The following is a 16,159-nucleotide window of genomic DNA, read 5'->3' as shown; positions in this document are numbered from 1 at the left end:
TACTACAAGGTAGATGATTTTTTATATGATCTTCTTCCAAGAATGTAACATTTATCGATAAAAATACTTTTTCTTCTTGGGGATCATCGAACAATCCTTCTTTTATTTCTTTAGGGTATCCTACAAAAAGGCATAACTTCGAACATGTTTCAAGTTTCTTAGGATTTTGTACTAAAATATGTGCTGGATAACCCCAAATACGAAAATAACGTAAACTAGATTTGCGTCATTTCCATAATCCATACGGTGTTTCTGAAACCTTTTTAAAGGAACAACGTTTAGAATAAGTACTGCAGTCTACACTGCATACCCTCAAAAGGATTGAGCTAATTGAGCATAACTTATCATTGATCGGACTATGTCTAACAAGGTTCGATTTCTCCTTTCTATAGCATCGTTTTGTTGTGGTGTTCCAGGTGTTGTGAGTTGAGGTTGAATTCCATGATCAACTAGATAGTTCTGGAATTATAAATCCATATACTCACCACCACGATCAGATCGAAGTGTTTTAATTCTTTTACTTAACAAATTTTATGTCTCGGTCTTAAATTCTTTGAACTTTTCAAAAGTTTCATACTTGTGACTGATTAAGTAAATGTAGCCATATCTCGAGTATTCATCAATAAAACTGACAAAATAATGATAGCCTCCTCGTGCTTTTACACTCATCGAACCACATAGGTCTAAATGTATAAGTTCGAGAGGCTCTTTGGCACGAAGACCTTTGTCAGAAAAATATCTTTTTGTCATTTTTCCCTCAAGATATGATTCACATAGAGGTAAAGAACTATCTTCTAACTGACTTAAATGATCGTTTTTTTACTAATCTCTCAATCCTGTTGAGATAATGCGACCAAGTCTGAGGTGCCAAAGATAGGCATTAGGATAAATTTTTCGTTTCTTCTTTTGAGTCTCAGCTGTTTTAAACATCTCTATATTTAGAATAGCCTTTGCTTCAGTTGGTTTTAATATGTATAAGTTATTTTCGAGTCTTGCAGAACAAATATGAACACCTCTTGAAAAATAAACACTTCATAGATTCAAAAGATATTTTGTACATATTTTCTAGCAGACAGGAAATGGAGATTAAGTTTCTTTTCATCTTAGGTACATAATACACATTTCTAAGTAAGATGAAAGACTAAAAAAAAAATAGCTTGATATCTCCCACTGCATGAGCTGAAATAACTTCACCCGTTCCCACCTTGGAAGTCATTTCCTGTTCAAAAAGTTCTCTCTAAGAACTAGTTTCCTATAGAAAAGTGGAAACATGATTAGTGGCACCTGAATCTAATATCCAGGTTAGGTGAGAATTCTCCACTAGACATATTTCAACGACTAATAAATCTGATTTACCTTATTTCACCTTTTTCGCTTTCTTTTCCACCAAATACTTAGGGAAGTTACGCTTCCAGTGCCCATCCTCTTCGCAATGGAAACACTTTCCTTTGGGAGTCATGTTTTTGTTTTTGTTTTTCTTAGCAATGGTTTTCTTATTCCCTTTACCCTTCTTTTTCATTTGTACAGATTGATCTTTTGAAGAAGAAGGAGCAGACTTCTTGTTATCAGTGGGTCTTGTTCTAGACGTCGATCCCTTAAAAAACATCTTAGATCGTGAAATAACATTTACTTCTTTTTCCTTAAGTTTCATCATAGACTGATATATATGCAACTCGTTCAACAACATAGTCAAATTTAAGTGATTTTGTTCATAATAGCATTGGTTTTAAAAGACAGATAACTCTCCGAGAGAGATTCCAATATCATACTTATTTGACATATCTCATCTATCATCGCCCCATGAGCCTTAACAATATTAAAATGGACCATCATATCGAGAACATGTTCTCTAAAGTTGGACCCATCTTTCATGCGAGTACTATAAACATACTTAATGGCTTCATGTCGAATAGAGGATGATGGTTGCCTGACATCTCCTGAAGCGATGCCATTATCTCACGAGCGGTGGCCATTACCTCATGTTTCTTATAAAGTACATCGGATATACTTGCTAAGATGTAGGCTTAAGCTTTTTCGTTAGCCCTTACCCACGGGTCATAGATGTCCCGAACATTTCGATTCTCTATTGTACTGGAACCTGGAGGACATTTCTCTGTCAACACAACTCTCAAATCATCCATAACTAATATCGTATTGATGTTGGATTTCCAGTTTGAATATCCTTCATCGTTAAACTTATCGGAAGCTAGCAGTTGTATAATTGAATTCAACATTGCTGAAAAATTTAAACAAATTCTATTAAACTTTATGCATCTAAATCCAAAGTTAGCAAAAATAATAAAGTACCCAATAAATCTTTATTTGTTTGCAACGATACTTTAGCGATTTAGAACAGTTGCTACCGTGGGGCAGTCAACAATTCCTTTACTGAAGCAAGACAATTCTTGACGAAATACTATATCAGAATAACTATATACTCCTACAGTTCTTTTGGTTATCGTTTTCGATCAAGATCTTTACGAACAATTAATAATTCTTGTAAGTGTGACCCGCTATTTTTCAGATCTTATAGAACGATATGAATATGCCCTCAAAATGGAAGACAATACCCAAGACGGAACTATAAGACCCTATTCATTTACTAAAGCTTGGGTTGTTCTGAATCCTATGTTACAACCCTCTAAGGGGATCGCCATGGTTAACGACTAGCTAGTGCCGCCTATAAATGACAACAGGCGATTCAAACTAATGGAGAAGACTGTAGGACAATGTTGACACATTTCCTTCACCCACTTACTATGAACTACTTCCTCCATTCACCTTGTTATTGAACCATGCAAACACTTTTCGAATGGAGTAGTCGCGGTAAAAGAGACACGAAGACGAGCATGGATCTCACGGTGTAAGCTCTTTAGGACGTGAGAGCTAATAACTATCTATCGAATATATTGTTAATCTCCCACTGAAGTGTTCCAAATGTTTGGGTATCTATTTACTTTGGTTAAAACTGCCTAAATTTTAAACAACCTAAGCCTATATCATTTTTATCCAAGTATAACATTTATATTTGGATATAACCCTACGATGTCTAAGTGTTTAAACCAGTTTAAAACTTACACCGCTCACAAAAGCTCATAAAATTAGTTAAAAATGCTCAATATTTTGGTCATAATACCCAGGTAGGAGGTGTTACGTAAACCGTCAACTTAAGTACCCCTAGCTTTAGACAGGTTTATGAACCGATTTGAGTTTGTAAAAATATTTTATAAGGTAACAATCTATTTTAACAGTTTAAAACTAGTTGTTAACCTAAGTGAGCATGTTGTGTATCTTTGTTATGGATTTTAAAGTCTAATTACATTTTATAACAACTTACAAGAAATAGACATGCTAAACATCCACAACATTCATCAAAGGCATTTAATATAACATTTATAATAAAAGAAACTCTATACATGGATACTATATATTAGAACAATTTATAACATACTTTCAATGCATGTAACATGCTTCCTATGGTGAGATTTTAAATCTACATGTCATACTGTAAGCATATACAAGATTTAATTAATTATAACATACATCACATGCATAAACAATTAAACAAAAGCCTATGTATTACAAAAAACAGGTGATAGCTCCAAATTGCTTCTTGACTGCTCAAACAGCTCTAAACTGGACTAAAAAATGCTTGAACCGGATGTGAACCACCTGAACTGGGCCAATCAAAACAATTTTGAAAGTGAACCGGGTCAAGTTTGAAGAAAACCGTTCAAACCAGTCAATTTTCTTAAACTAATTCAAGAATTTCGCTTGAATTGAAATCTAGCTCAAACTTGATCTCTCGCTACTGGTTAGAATCTCATTCAAAACTTGATCTCTCGCTAGCTCATTAAAATCTCGCTCAAACCATCAGAATCTCGCTCCTGGCTTGAAATCTTGGTCGAACTTCATTCAAAATCTCGCTCGAACTCGAAATCTCGCTAAGACTTCCATCAAAATCTCACTCAAACTTGAAATATCGCTCAAACTTGATTCAAAATCTTGTTTGAACTTGAAATCTTGCTCAAACTTGATTCAAAATCTCGCTCGGACTTGAAATCTCGCTTGAACTTGGTCCAATCTCACTGGAAATCTGCAGCTCGACCTTCTTCACTTCTTTCTTCATTTACATCTTAATTTCAACTTCTAATGACTCCATATGAATTAAAAACTCTTAAACACACATTAAGGCCAATCAAATAAGAGCCAATTACAAGAGAAACAATATAATTGAAAGGATTAAAATGCCACAACACTGGAAAAACCATATCAGCATATTATTTAATGCAATTCATGAAAACAACGCCCACCAACTCAAATTAAAAATAGTTAAGCGTTTAAATCATGCTCTGATACGAATTGAAGGAGTGATATATCATGCAAAGGAAGACTACATAATCAATAAGCAGTTAAACTACATTTAATTTGAGTTTTAACCATGTTGTTCATATGATATTCATAACAGGGTTTGAAACACATATTACCTTTGAAGATTTCCTCCACGAATTCAGCTGAAATCCACCAAGATAGAGCTTGAAACTTCAAGAGGACTACTACCGAGATCTTCTCTACTATGCTCATGCTGGAACGTGTGGTGGAAACACTTAAATCAAGTTTAATTGATGAAGAACAAGCAAGGGATGTGTAGGGTTTTCAAGTTATCACTTCAGCAAGTATAACTCAGAATGCTTAATGTTCTTCACGCATGGAGCTTCTATATATAGGTAGAATTCATGCAAATATACAGGGTTGCATAGTGGGCAGCTCCATCTTGAAGATCATCACCAAAATGAAATTAGAATTTGGTGATATTCCATCAAATGTAGTTAGTGGGTGTTTCCCAAAAATTGGAAAAACCCATTAAATTTATACGATTTCAAAAATCATTTTATTTAATTATTTTAATTAAAAAAATTAATTCAAAATAATTAATTTAAATAAAACTAATTTTAATTAATTTTTAATTAAACTTAAAATATCAATATCACCAATAAATTAATTTTATATTTAAATCACAATTTAAATATTAATTGATTTTTCAATTTGGTTTAATTTCAATTAAATGAAATGTAAATTGTATCATATATAATAAATTGAAAACCCCTTTGAATTTGTACATTTCAATCATATCCTTAATTTCATACATCAATACTTAATTTGTTATTCCAATTTAATAAGCTAGTAGAGGGACCTAATGGACCTACAGATCATGAGATCCAATGATCTGTAATTAATTCGTTAACTATCAAGACATACCACTATAGCTTGATAGTTGTACTCTCCTCTGTGTAGATATATTTCTATCCATATAAACCATAATTAGTAAGTCAATCTTTCACAGGTTGTTCGTAATTACAGTTGGGTCAAAATTACCGTTTTACCCTCATAGATACATCTTGTTCCTTAAGTTCCCACTGACCCTCCAATGAACAATTTGATCCATAATATTACTTATGAATCATGTCTTCTCTATCATGAGAAAACGGGGCCTCGATTGTTCAAGACCTAGAATTAGAACTTAAGAGAACAACCTATCTGCTAACCCTAAAATGGGTATGAGTGAATTCCATCTTGCAAAGCTATGTCTCCAGCTATCCATCCGGTCTTATCCCCAAAATGGAACGCCTATTAAGCAGTGTTGTTAGATTATTCTCACCCAGGAAGATCAAAGGATAATCTCGAATGAACAAGAGTTCATAGCTAGATCAGTATTAAGATTGAGTTATCCAAGGTAATTTTTAGTATGAAATAGTCAGTTTTAACCATAAACGGTCGTTATAAAAGAAAAATGACAATTTCGTGGTCTAGTCTATATGCAAACTCGTTGCATAGGATGCCTCCACTCACATGTCTCAACATGAATGATCTGTGGATCACATCATTTGTATTACCTATACAAAATGGGTCGCATCCAATAGTGTTACCATGAAGAGATACCCAATTTCATCCATATACTTATAGACCATTTAGGCTATATACTATTAACTTGATCTTGTTTATGTCACCACATAAAGTTAAAGTATTCATACTATAGCCATAGATATGTTTATTAGATTTTCATAATAGAATGAAAAATCAACAACTTTATTAAATAAGATATTCGATAATATTTTATTGATAAATAAAATGTCTAACACAAAATTTACAAACTGCGAGTTCTAGGAAATTTTCAACAAAAAGTCAGGTCAATTTTTTTCTAGAGTCTCTTTCGAAGAGCTTCCTATAGTTCCGCACAAATGCGATGATGAATAAGATAGAATATAACTTGAATACTCTTCTTAATGAGCTTCAGGCTTATCAGTTCGTCTTGAAATCTAAGGGACAGAAAGTGGAGGTAAATGTTGCCATCACGAATAAGGTCAATAGAGGATTGTCCTCTAGGACAAAGTTTGGCCCTTCTTCTTCTAAGAATAATAGTGTTCTGATGAAAAAGGGTAAAGGGAAAGGGAAAATGTTTGGTCCTACTGACCACAAAAGCAAAGCTAAAGTTGCAGATAAAGGAAAATGTTTCTACTGCAATGAGGATGGGCACTGGAAAAGAAATTGCCCAAAATACTTTGGGAGAAGAAAACCAAAAAAAACAAAACAAGGAAACTAGTTCCTGAAGATTGCTTGTAGATAAGAAATAATTCTCCAAGTTTTAAACATGAGAGATTATCTCAGCAAAATCAGTGGGAGTTACTTAAGTTGTTATCCGGAGATAGATTCATTAGATTAGATAATGTACTTTTTGTTTTTTAAATGGAAAAAAATATTATATCTATCTCTTGTTAGAACAATTGTAAAAAGTATCTTTTGACATAAATGAAGTGTTTATTAGAAAAAGAAGAATTTTTATATGTTCTACTAGAAAACAACTTATGTGTTAAAATCAACCAAAACGAAGGCCATTTTAAATATCGTGATATTTAAAAAATGGCTTAAACGAAAAGTAAAAGGCAAAATGTTTCTTTGAGTACATATCTTTGGCACTTAAGCCTTGACTACATTAATCTCAATGAGATGAGATTGGTTAAAAGTGGTCATCTAAACTAGTTAGAAGACAATTGGTCTTAGAGCCAAAGAACTCTAGAGCTTCTACATTTAGACCTCTATGGTTCGATGAATGTCAAAGCATGATGAGGGTATGGATGTTTCATTAGATGATTATTCAAGGTACGGTTACATTTACCTAAACTCATCATAAGTCTGAACCAGCTGAAATGTTCAAGGTACATAAGACTGCAGTCGAGAACTTGTTAGATAAAACATTTAAGACACTTCAATCAGATCGAGGTGGAGAGTATATAGACCTTAGATTCCAGGACTATTTGATAGAACATGAAATCCAATCACAACTCTCTGTACCTTGTGCCTCAGTAGAACGGTGTATCGGAAAGAAGAAATGGAACCCTGTTAGACATGGTTCGGTTGATAAGTGAGCTATGCTTAGTTGCCTAATTTGTTTTGGGATACTCAATAGAGACTCCTATATACTTTTTGAACATAGTTTCCATTAAGAGGATTTTTGAAACTCCATATGAGTTATGGAGAGGTCATAAAAGTTGTTTATGACACATAAAAGTTTACGTTATTTCAGAATTTGGGGACAACCGACACGTGTTGGTGAAAAACCCTAAGTAAATGGAACGTTGTCCAAATGTATGCCTGCTTGTAGGCTACCCAAAAGTTGAATACTTCTTCAAAGAAAATAAAGTATTTGTATCTTGAATGTTGTTTTTCTTGAAGAAGATCACAAGGGAGATCGTAAATTCTTGTGATAAGCTAATATTGTGTTAAGGTTTCCATAGAAGTTACAGAAAATCAACAAGTATTGTTGATTTAGCTGGTCCTATAGCAAGAGTTGTTAGAACTAATCAGATGCATCTTTCTCAAGAGTTGAGAGTGCCTCGATGTAGTGGGAGGATTGTGTGACAGTCTAATCATAACATGGGTTTAGCAGAAACTCATATCATCAATTTTTTATGATGGCATCGAGAATCACCTCAAATAGTTGAGGATATAAGGTGCATTCTATATATATTTGAAGTTATAAATTTGTTATATGTTGATGAGTTTACAAAGGTCCTCATGGCTAAAGTGTTTGAGGGTCACCTTATGGGTCTAGGACTACGAGTTGTATATTCTAGGGTAAGTGGGAGAAAAATCCATGGGTATATGATGCCTAGTGAAGACAAACCATGGGTATCTGATACCCTAGTTTATTGAATTTCTCTCTAAAACTCAAAAAACTTAACATTATGTGAATACATGTGTTACCATTTGAGTTTTAGTCCAAGTGGGAGTTCGTTGAGCTTTATGTCCTAAAACTCGTGAAACTTATTCTGTTATCCATAAAGATGTTCTTGAGGTTTTATTCAATAAAGTTTTTATTGAATGTATGAATTACTCATTTCATTTTTGAAAGAAGATTAAATCTAATAAACTAAAGATCCATGGCTATTATATGAATACTTGAACTTTATGTGGCGACATAAATATGGATCAAGTTCGAGTAAATATCCAAAACGGTCTATAGTATATCAATAAGGTTGGGTGTCTTATCATGGTAGAACTATCGGATGCGACCCACTTTGTAGTTGTTACAATTTGTACTAAGGTGCTACAAACGAAGTGATCTTGATTCGTTCATGTAGTGACATGAGGAGCGAGGGAATCTTATGCAATGAGTATGCATAAGATTGGACCAAGAAATAAGTCACTCTTAATTTATAACGCTGTTTTCATGGGTGAGGCTTGACTCAACCACGCTGGCTCAATAAGCCTCCCATTTCAAGGGTAAGATCGGGTAGATAGCTCGGGACATAGGGTTCAAGATGGAATTCACTTCTACCTACTTTTAGGGATAATAGAGAGGTTGTTCCCTTAAGTACTGACTCTATGTCTTTGATGAAGGACAAAAATGCACGTCATTATAGGCCTTTTATTTAGAATTATGAGGATTGTTAAGTAGAATATGCGGCAATTATATTAGGAATTCATGAGAAAACAAGTTTGCGTCGATCAACATTAAGAATCTCGACTAACCCACTATTATGCGTTCATATGCGTTCAATTGTTTATTTTTGTAGCAACCGCAGAAATCGATCGCATGCGCGGAAGCTAGGCTATTGCAAAGACAACTGCATGCGGGGAATCTCTCCATCGTAGAAGAAAACGCATACATTCGACGCTTGGATGTTGCGGCCATTAACCGCATGCGTCTATCGCAAAGAAGTCACGGCATGATGGTTCTTTTCTGAATCTCTGCTACTAACGGCATGGTAGGTGAAATATCAACATCATCTTTTTTATAATCCTAGTGTATGCATTCATGTTTGCATTACACCAACCTTGCGATCGCCCTTCTATTATGCTTATTCTCTCAACAGCCGCAACTTCCATGCGATGGACGCATATGGCTAATTACTGTAACATCCATGCGTTGATTGATGCATTTGCCTTTGCAATGGAGTGTTTTTCCGCATGCGTCATTTATGCGGTGCATTTGCGTTCATTTCCTGTGGTAGTTACAAAAATAGAACGTTGAACTTATAATAAAGCAAAATAATGGGTTAGCTGAGATTCAACATGCTAATCGACGCAAGCTCATTTTCTTGTGAATTCCTTATCATGATTGCTGCATATTCTGCCTAACAACCTACATAATTCTAAGTAAAAGGCCTAAGATGACAAACATTTCTACATGTCATCATGAAGCTGTAGCAATGCTTGTCTATAAGCAGACGCAACGCTTGTCTATGAGTAGAATCAGTGGCACTACCCGGGTGGGTAAGTGGTTGGTCGCATTAAGCAATGTAAGCAAGTGTTCACTAGAGATAGGAATAATCTTACGTCAACCATGTTTATGCGATTACCTTATCTTATGAGCGCATCATTCATCATTTAAGCATACTTAGGAGATTAGTCTAAAAACCAAATCTAAGACTCGAGAGAACGAATTGGATTGCAAAAGCGAGAATGGGGAACTTAGGAATAAGCTCCATTTACTACTACACAGCGTATGCACCCCTTAAGTAGGATATGGTGGTATGTGGTCATCTTGCTTATGTGTGAGAGCATGTGAGCGGGATTGTAGAGGCTTAGACATAGGCTTCTCGACAATATCCCATACACATCGCATGCGTCTACGTCAAGTGTGTATAGCATGATCGCATAGCTTGCGTTGGCTGGGGTTACCCTTGCGGTCAAGCTTAGTGTTGCAATGAAGATATCCTCCCTTTTCATCTATTTTCCATGCATTTTACTACGCATTAATAGTTGTCGTGTCTCTACCTCTCAGTCATAATTCCACCGCTTAATCTGTTAGTTAGGAGTAGGAGTAGGAGTAGTGCGTAGCCTTTCAACCTCAAATTCTTTTATTCTTCGCCGCAAACACATTACCGCATAACATTTAGCTACAAGTCCCTAAATTTGACCTCGGATCACCTGAGACACTTGCGATCTCGTTATACTTGGCAAGAGTGCAAGAAAACTTGTGATAGGAACACATGGTCATTGCATATGAGATTAGCGCATACTTTCTATTCCAACGCATGACCACCGACGCATGAGAAAAAACGCATAACCTAAGACATGCATCACATAATTGCGTTCACCAATTTTCGCCACTAGTCTTGAACAGGGGGCCCCACCCTCTCATTGGCCCGAGAGGGACTTGATTTACTTATTAGATCACAAACCAATTGTTTCTTAGAGGATCAGTGGGATTTAAGGAGCAATATGTAATCTTAGGTGTAAAATAGATTTTGACCTAGCCATTATTACGAACAATCTGTGAAGGGTTAACTTACTAATCATGGTTATATCGAGTGGACACAATATATTTACATTGAAGGGAGCCCATGATATGTAGGTCCATAAGGTCCCCCTACTAGCTTATATTTGAGTAAACCTTAGAATAATGTGACGAACGGATTCAAAGTGTTCAAATTCGGTTTTTGGACAAAGCGTTAAATATATACGATATTTTAACCTAATGTTTAATTGTGAATTAAACATAAAGAGAGAGAACATAGGAGATATTTAAATAAAATTTAAATATCAAATTATAAATAGGGATTCATATTAATTGGGATTAGTGTTGGATCTAATATTAAATTAAATTACTTAAATTATTTAATTAATTATTTAATGTTAATTTAATTTTAAAATTAAATATTAGAATTAATTTTGAAATTAAATGGAATTAGTCAAAATTGCAATGAAAGTCAAAATAGTTGGCTAGGTCAAAATTGCATCAAAAGTAAAAATTGTTGACTAGGTAAAAAATGCAAGGAAAGTCAAAATGTTGACCTTTGACTTTTAAAATCAAAAAGTCAAAATTTTTTACTTTGGACTTTAAGAGTCAAACTTTGACCTTTGACCAAGTTAGTGGAAAGATCCAACAATTGTGAGTGGGAAATTCCAGTATTTGCATTGCTAAGTGTTGTCTTCAATTGAAGACACTTCCCCACTAATCCCACTTTGAGTTAGTGGATTTTTTAGTGTCAAATTCTCATCAAACTCAAAGTTGCATGTTTTGCATGAAATGACCTCTGAAAAGAAGAGTTTTATGAATTTTAAAACTCTTGGCCAAAGTGGATTTTTATGAGATTATTTGATAATCTCAAAATTATTTTCTCTCAAATCCTTAACTTTTTCTTCTCTCACTCACTGGATCGCACCATCCTGTTCTAGGGCTAAAGAATAGTCCAGAAGACTTTCATGGTGGTCTATGAACCGTTCATGAGGAGATTGGAGCTAATTTAGAGAAGATTCGAGTCTACAAAGGTTGTATATCTTCTTACCCTTTATTCTTAATTTTCTTGCATGCTTATTCTTTGAAATTAACCTAATTAGAGTACTTTAGATCCGTTATTTCTTCCGTTGAGCATGTGTTCGTTCCTTCACTTTCGAGTTATGGAGAGGGCGTAAATCAAGTTTATGTTACTTCAGAATCTGGGGTTGTCCTACACACATATTAGTGACAAATCCTCAGAAGTTGGAATTGTTGGGAATGTTTTAAAACACGCAATTCATAATCATGGAAACATATTTTATTTATCACTAAAAGTATTATTGAAGAATTTATTCAATAAAAGTGTTATTGAAATTGTAATTGCATTAGTTTTAAAATCCAGTAAATGAATCCATGGCTATAGTGAATACTATAACTTTATATAGAGACATAAAACAGAATCAAGTTATAGTATATAACCTAAAAGGTCTATAAGTATATGGATGAGATTGGGTACCTCGTCCTAGGGACACTATGGATACAACCTACTTTTTATACTAATACAAATGATGTGATCCCGAAATCGTTTATATAGAGATATGCGTGTGGAGGCATCCTATGCAAAAGGCGTTTGCATAAGACCGAACCATGAAATAGTCATTTTTATTTATAATGACTGTTTACTGTTAAAACTGACTATTTCAATTCAATGACCTAGGGTAACTTGATCTTTCTTCGAGATTATCATTTGATATGCATAGGTTAGAGTAAATCAACAACACTGCTTAACAAGTCTCCCACTTGGGGGAGAAAATTGGATAGATAGTTGTGGACATAGTTATGCAAGATGGAATTCACTCCTACCCATTTTAGGGTTAGCAGATAGATTTTTCCTTAAGTATTGATTCTTAGTCCTGAACAAAGGATCCCACCCTTTCATGGCTAAAAGGGACATGGTTTATTAAGTAGACTGTAAACAATTTGTTCAATAGAGGATCAATGGGAAGGATAAGATGATTTAGAAGGATAAAATGGTAATTTTGACCTAGCTGTAAATACAAATGATCTGCAAAGGATCGACTTACTGATTATGGTTAAATCAAGTGGACAGAAATATATCTACAGTGAGGAGAGTGCAACCATCAAGCTGTAGTGGTGTGTCTCGGTGGTTAACAAATAATTATTAATTCGTTTTACAGAGTTTAGCTAATTAATCTCAAATCATTAGAGCTCATGATCTGGAGGTCTATAAAGTTCCTTTACTAGCTTGTAAAACATTATACCTTGGATTAGAATATTGAGTGAATTTGAAGTGTTTTTCGAAAATAGGGTTTGAATTTGAAATGTTCAATTTAAATTTTTAGGGTTTGGATAATTATATTCGATATAATTAACGTTTAAATTTATCAAAATTAAACCTCAATTGGAGAGTTTAAAATATTTAAATATTGATTTAAATATTGGTTACATAAATAGGGATTCATGTTTAAATTATATGTTTTATTAATTTAATATTTGATATTAACTTATTAAATGATTAATTAATTAAATTTTTTTAATTAATTAATTAAAATTAAATTAATTTTTCATTTTTAAATTCAATTTATAGAAATTGAATTAAGTCTTAAATTATTTTTGAATTGAATTAATTTAAATTGAAAAATGAAAATGTTAATGGATTTATCCCAATTTTGGGATTTTTAGTGGATTTTTCCACAAATCAACACGTTGCCCACTCACTTAGTACTAATTTAAGTGTCAATTTTCTGAAAGACTAAGTGCTTGCATGCTTGAACTTGTTAAATACTTCAATTTTAGAAATTGGAGTGATGATGTATGCTGATTTATTGAAAATTCTGAGTTTTTTAAACTCTCTCAAACCCACTTCAATTCCATATCCAATTTCTCCTAATGTTAAGTTTCTACCACTCAATCCAAGGCTGAGAATCGTAGAGACGATTCTCTTCGTGGTCTACTAGAGATTTGGAGATTCAATTTCGTAGATTAAGCAAGGAACAAGAGGAAATCAACTAAGGTATACTTATTGAAACCCTATTTCTGTTAAAAAATATTTTAAAGCATGCTTTGTACTCAAATTAAGTATAATTAGAGTACGTAATGATTCTGTTTACTTCCGCTTTATGCATCTTTACTCTATCAGGAACCTCATTCAAGATTATGCATTTTGTTGGTTACCTTAAGGAAACAAGAGGTGGTCGGTTCTACGACCCTCAAGAAAATAAGGTGTTTGTATCAATAAACACTATATTTTTAGAAAAAGACCATATGAGAGATCATAAACCATGAAACAAAATAGATTTAAGTGAGGCTACTGAAGAATCAACAAGGTTGTTGATGTAGCTGATCCTTTATCATTAATTAATGAATAAGCAAACACGTCAGCTCACTCTCGTCCTTCTCAATCGTTGAGAGTACCTCGACACAATGGGAGGGTTGTGATACAATCTGACCGCTATTTGAATTTAACTAAAACTTAGGTTTTCATGCCAGATGATGGTGTTGAGGATCTATTGTCCTATAAACAAGCAATGAATGACGTAGACAAGGACCAATGGGTCAAAGCCATGGATCTTGAAATGGAGTCTATGTACTCCAGTTTAGTATTTGATCTTGTAGATCCACCTGAAGGGGTAAAACCCACAGGGTGCAAATAGATCTATAAAACAAAAAGAGAAGTAACTAGAAAGGTAGAAATCTTTAAAGCTAGACTTGTAACAAATGGTTATATCTAGAAGGAAGGGGTTGACTATGAGGAAACTTTTTCCCCTTTAGCTATGCTTAAGTCTATAAAAATTATCTTGTCCATAGTCACATATTATGACCATGAGATATGGAAAATGGATGCCAAGACTACTTTTCTGGATGGTAATCTTGAAGAGAACATCTTTATGTCTCAGCCAAGGGGGTCATCACCCAAGGTCAAGAGCAAAAAGTTTACAAGCTAAATCGATCCATTTATAGGTTGAAACAGACATCCAAATCTTGGAACAATAGATTTGATATAGTGATCAAATCTTTTGGTATTGATCAAAACATTAATGAACCTTGTATCTACAAGAAAGTCAACAACAATAAAGTAGCTTTTCTAGTACTTTATATGGACGATATCCTACTCATTGGGAATGATGTAGGGTATCTCACTGACATTAAGGAATGGTTGGCATCCCAATTCCAAATGAAAGATTTGGGAAAGACGTAGTATGTACTTGGGATCCAAATCATTAGGGATCGTAAGATCACAATGTTGGCTTTGTCTAAAGCTACTTATATCGATAAAATGTTGACTCGATATTCGATGCAGAACTCTATGAAGGTTTATTACCTTTTAGGCATGGGGTACACTTGTCTAAGGAATAGTGTCCTAAGACACCTCAAGAATTTGAGGATATGAGACGTATTCCCTATGCCTCAACTGTGGGCAACATAATGTATGCTATGCTCTACACTAGGCCAGACATTTGTTATGCAGTGGGAATAGTCAGTAAGTACCAGTCTAATCCAAGGTTAGACCATGGACTGCAGTTAAAAACATCCTCAAGTGTCTTAGGAGAACGAGGGACTATAAACTGGTGTATGAAGCTAATGATTTGATCCTTATAGGATACACCTGAAGGAAATCTGATTTGCGATTTCCATGAGAAGCGACCGATAATTCCAAATTACAATCATGAATAAATAATGCATTTACAGTTTAACAACAAATGAAAATTACAGCATGAACAACAAATGAACAAGGAGAGAAACTCTACGAACAGAAACCCTAGATTACCCTCTTAACCTGGATGAAGTGGTGGCTGCAGCAGTTACTAACCCTTTTGCTGGCACTTACTGCCTATCTAACCTGTTAAATTTCGCTCAAACCTAGAATGCATACATATCATCAAAACACTAAACAATTGACTCGGAATTTAATACATATACATTACAGGGTTTTACAGTATCGTTCATACATGAATATTATAATTTAGTGAGCCCTGACTAGAACACTAGTCACTAGACAGACACATGTGTACTAACTAATACAGGTCTTCAATCAAGCTTCCTTCAACCTGACTCTTTAAGTGGTAGAGCAGTAGTAGCAAACTCTTTTGGGAACTGACCGCTACCTAAAAGGAAAACATTTGAAAACATGAGCTAGACGCTCAGTGAGTGACTAACATTTAAGCATAACGTTTATACATAAAATTCATATTTAAAATTGAAAGCTTTTACTGAAACATAAACTTGGCAACTATTATTCATGTCATCATCAACATCACATAGCATTTTTCTTTCTTTGTTAGACTATACCTTAGTCTATTTGTCTAGAGTGGCCTTTTTGCTCACTCTTTATCATTCTTTACCGTATTACTACTTAACTGGGAAGGAACCTTTTTCGTTCACTTCCTATAATCATAACTTGCATTCTTAGTTGAG

This window comes from Benincasa hispida, chromosome 4 (genome assembly GCF_027475165.1).
Source record: "Benincasa hispida cultivar pf3 chromosome 4, pf3_genome.v1.1, whole genome shotgun sequence".
Lineage (NCBI taxonomy): Eukaryota > Viridiplantae > Streptophyta > Magnoliopsida > Cucurbitales > Cucurbitaceae > Benincasa > Benincasa hispida.
Note: the sequence above shows the minus strand (reverse complement) of the source record.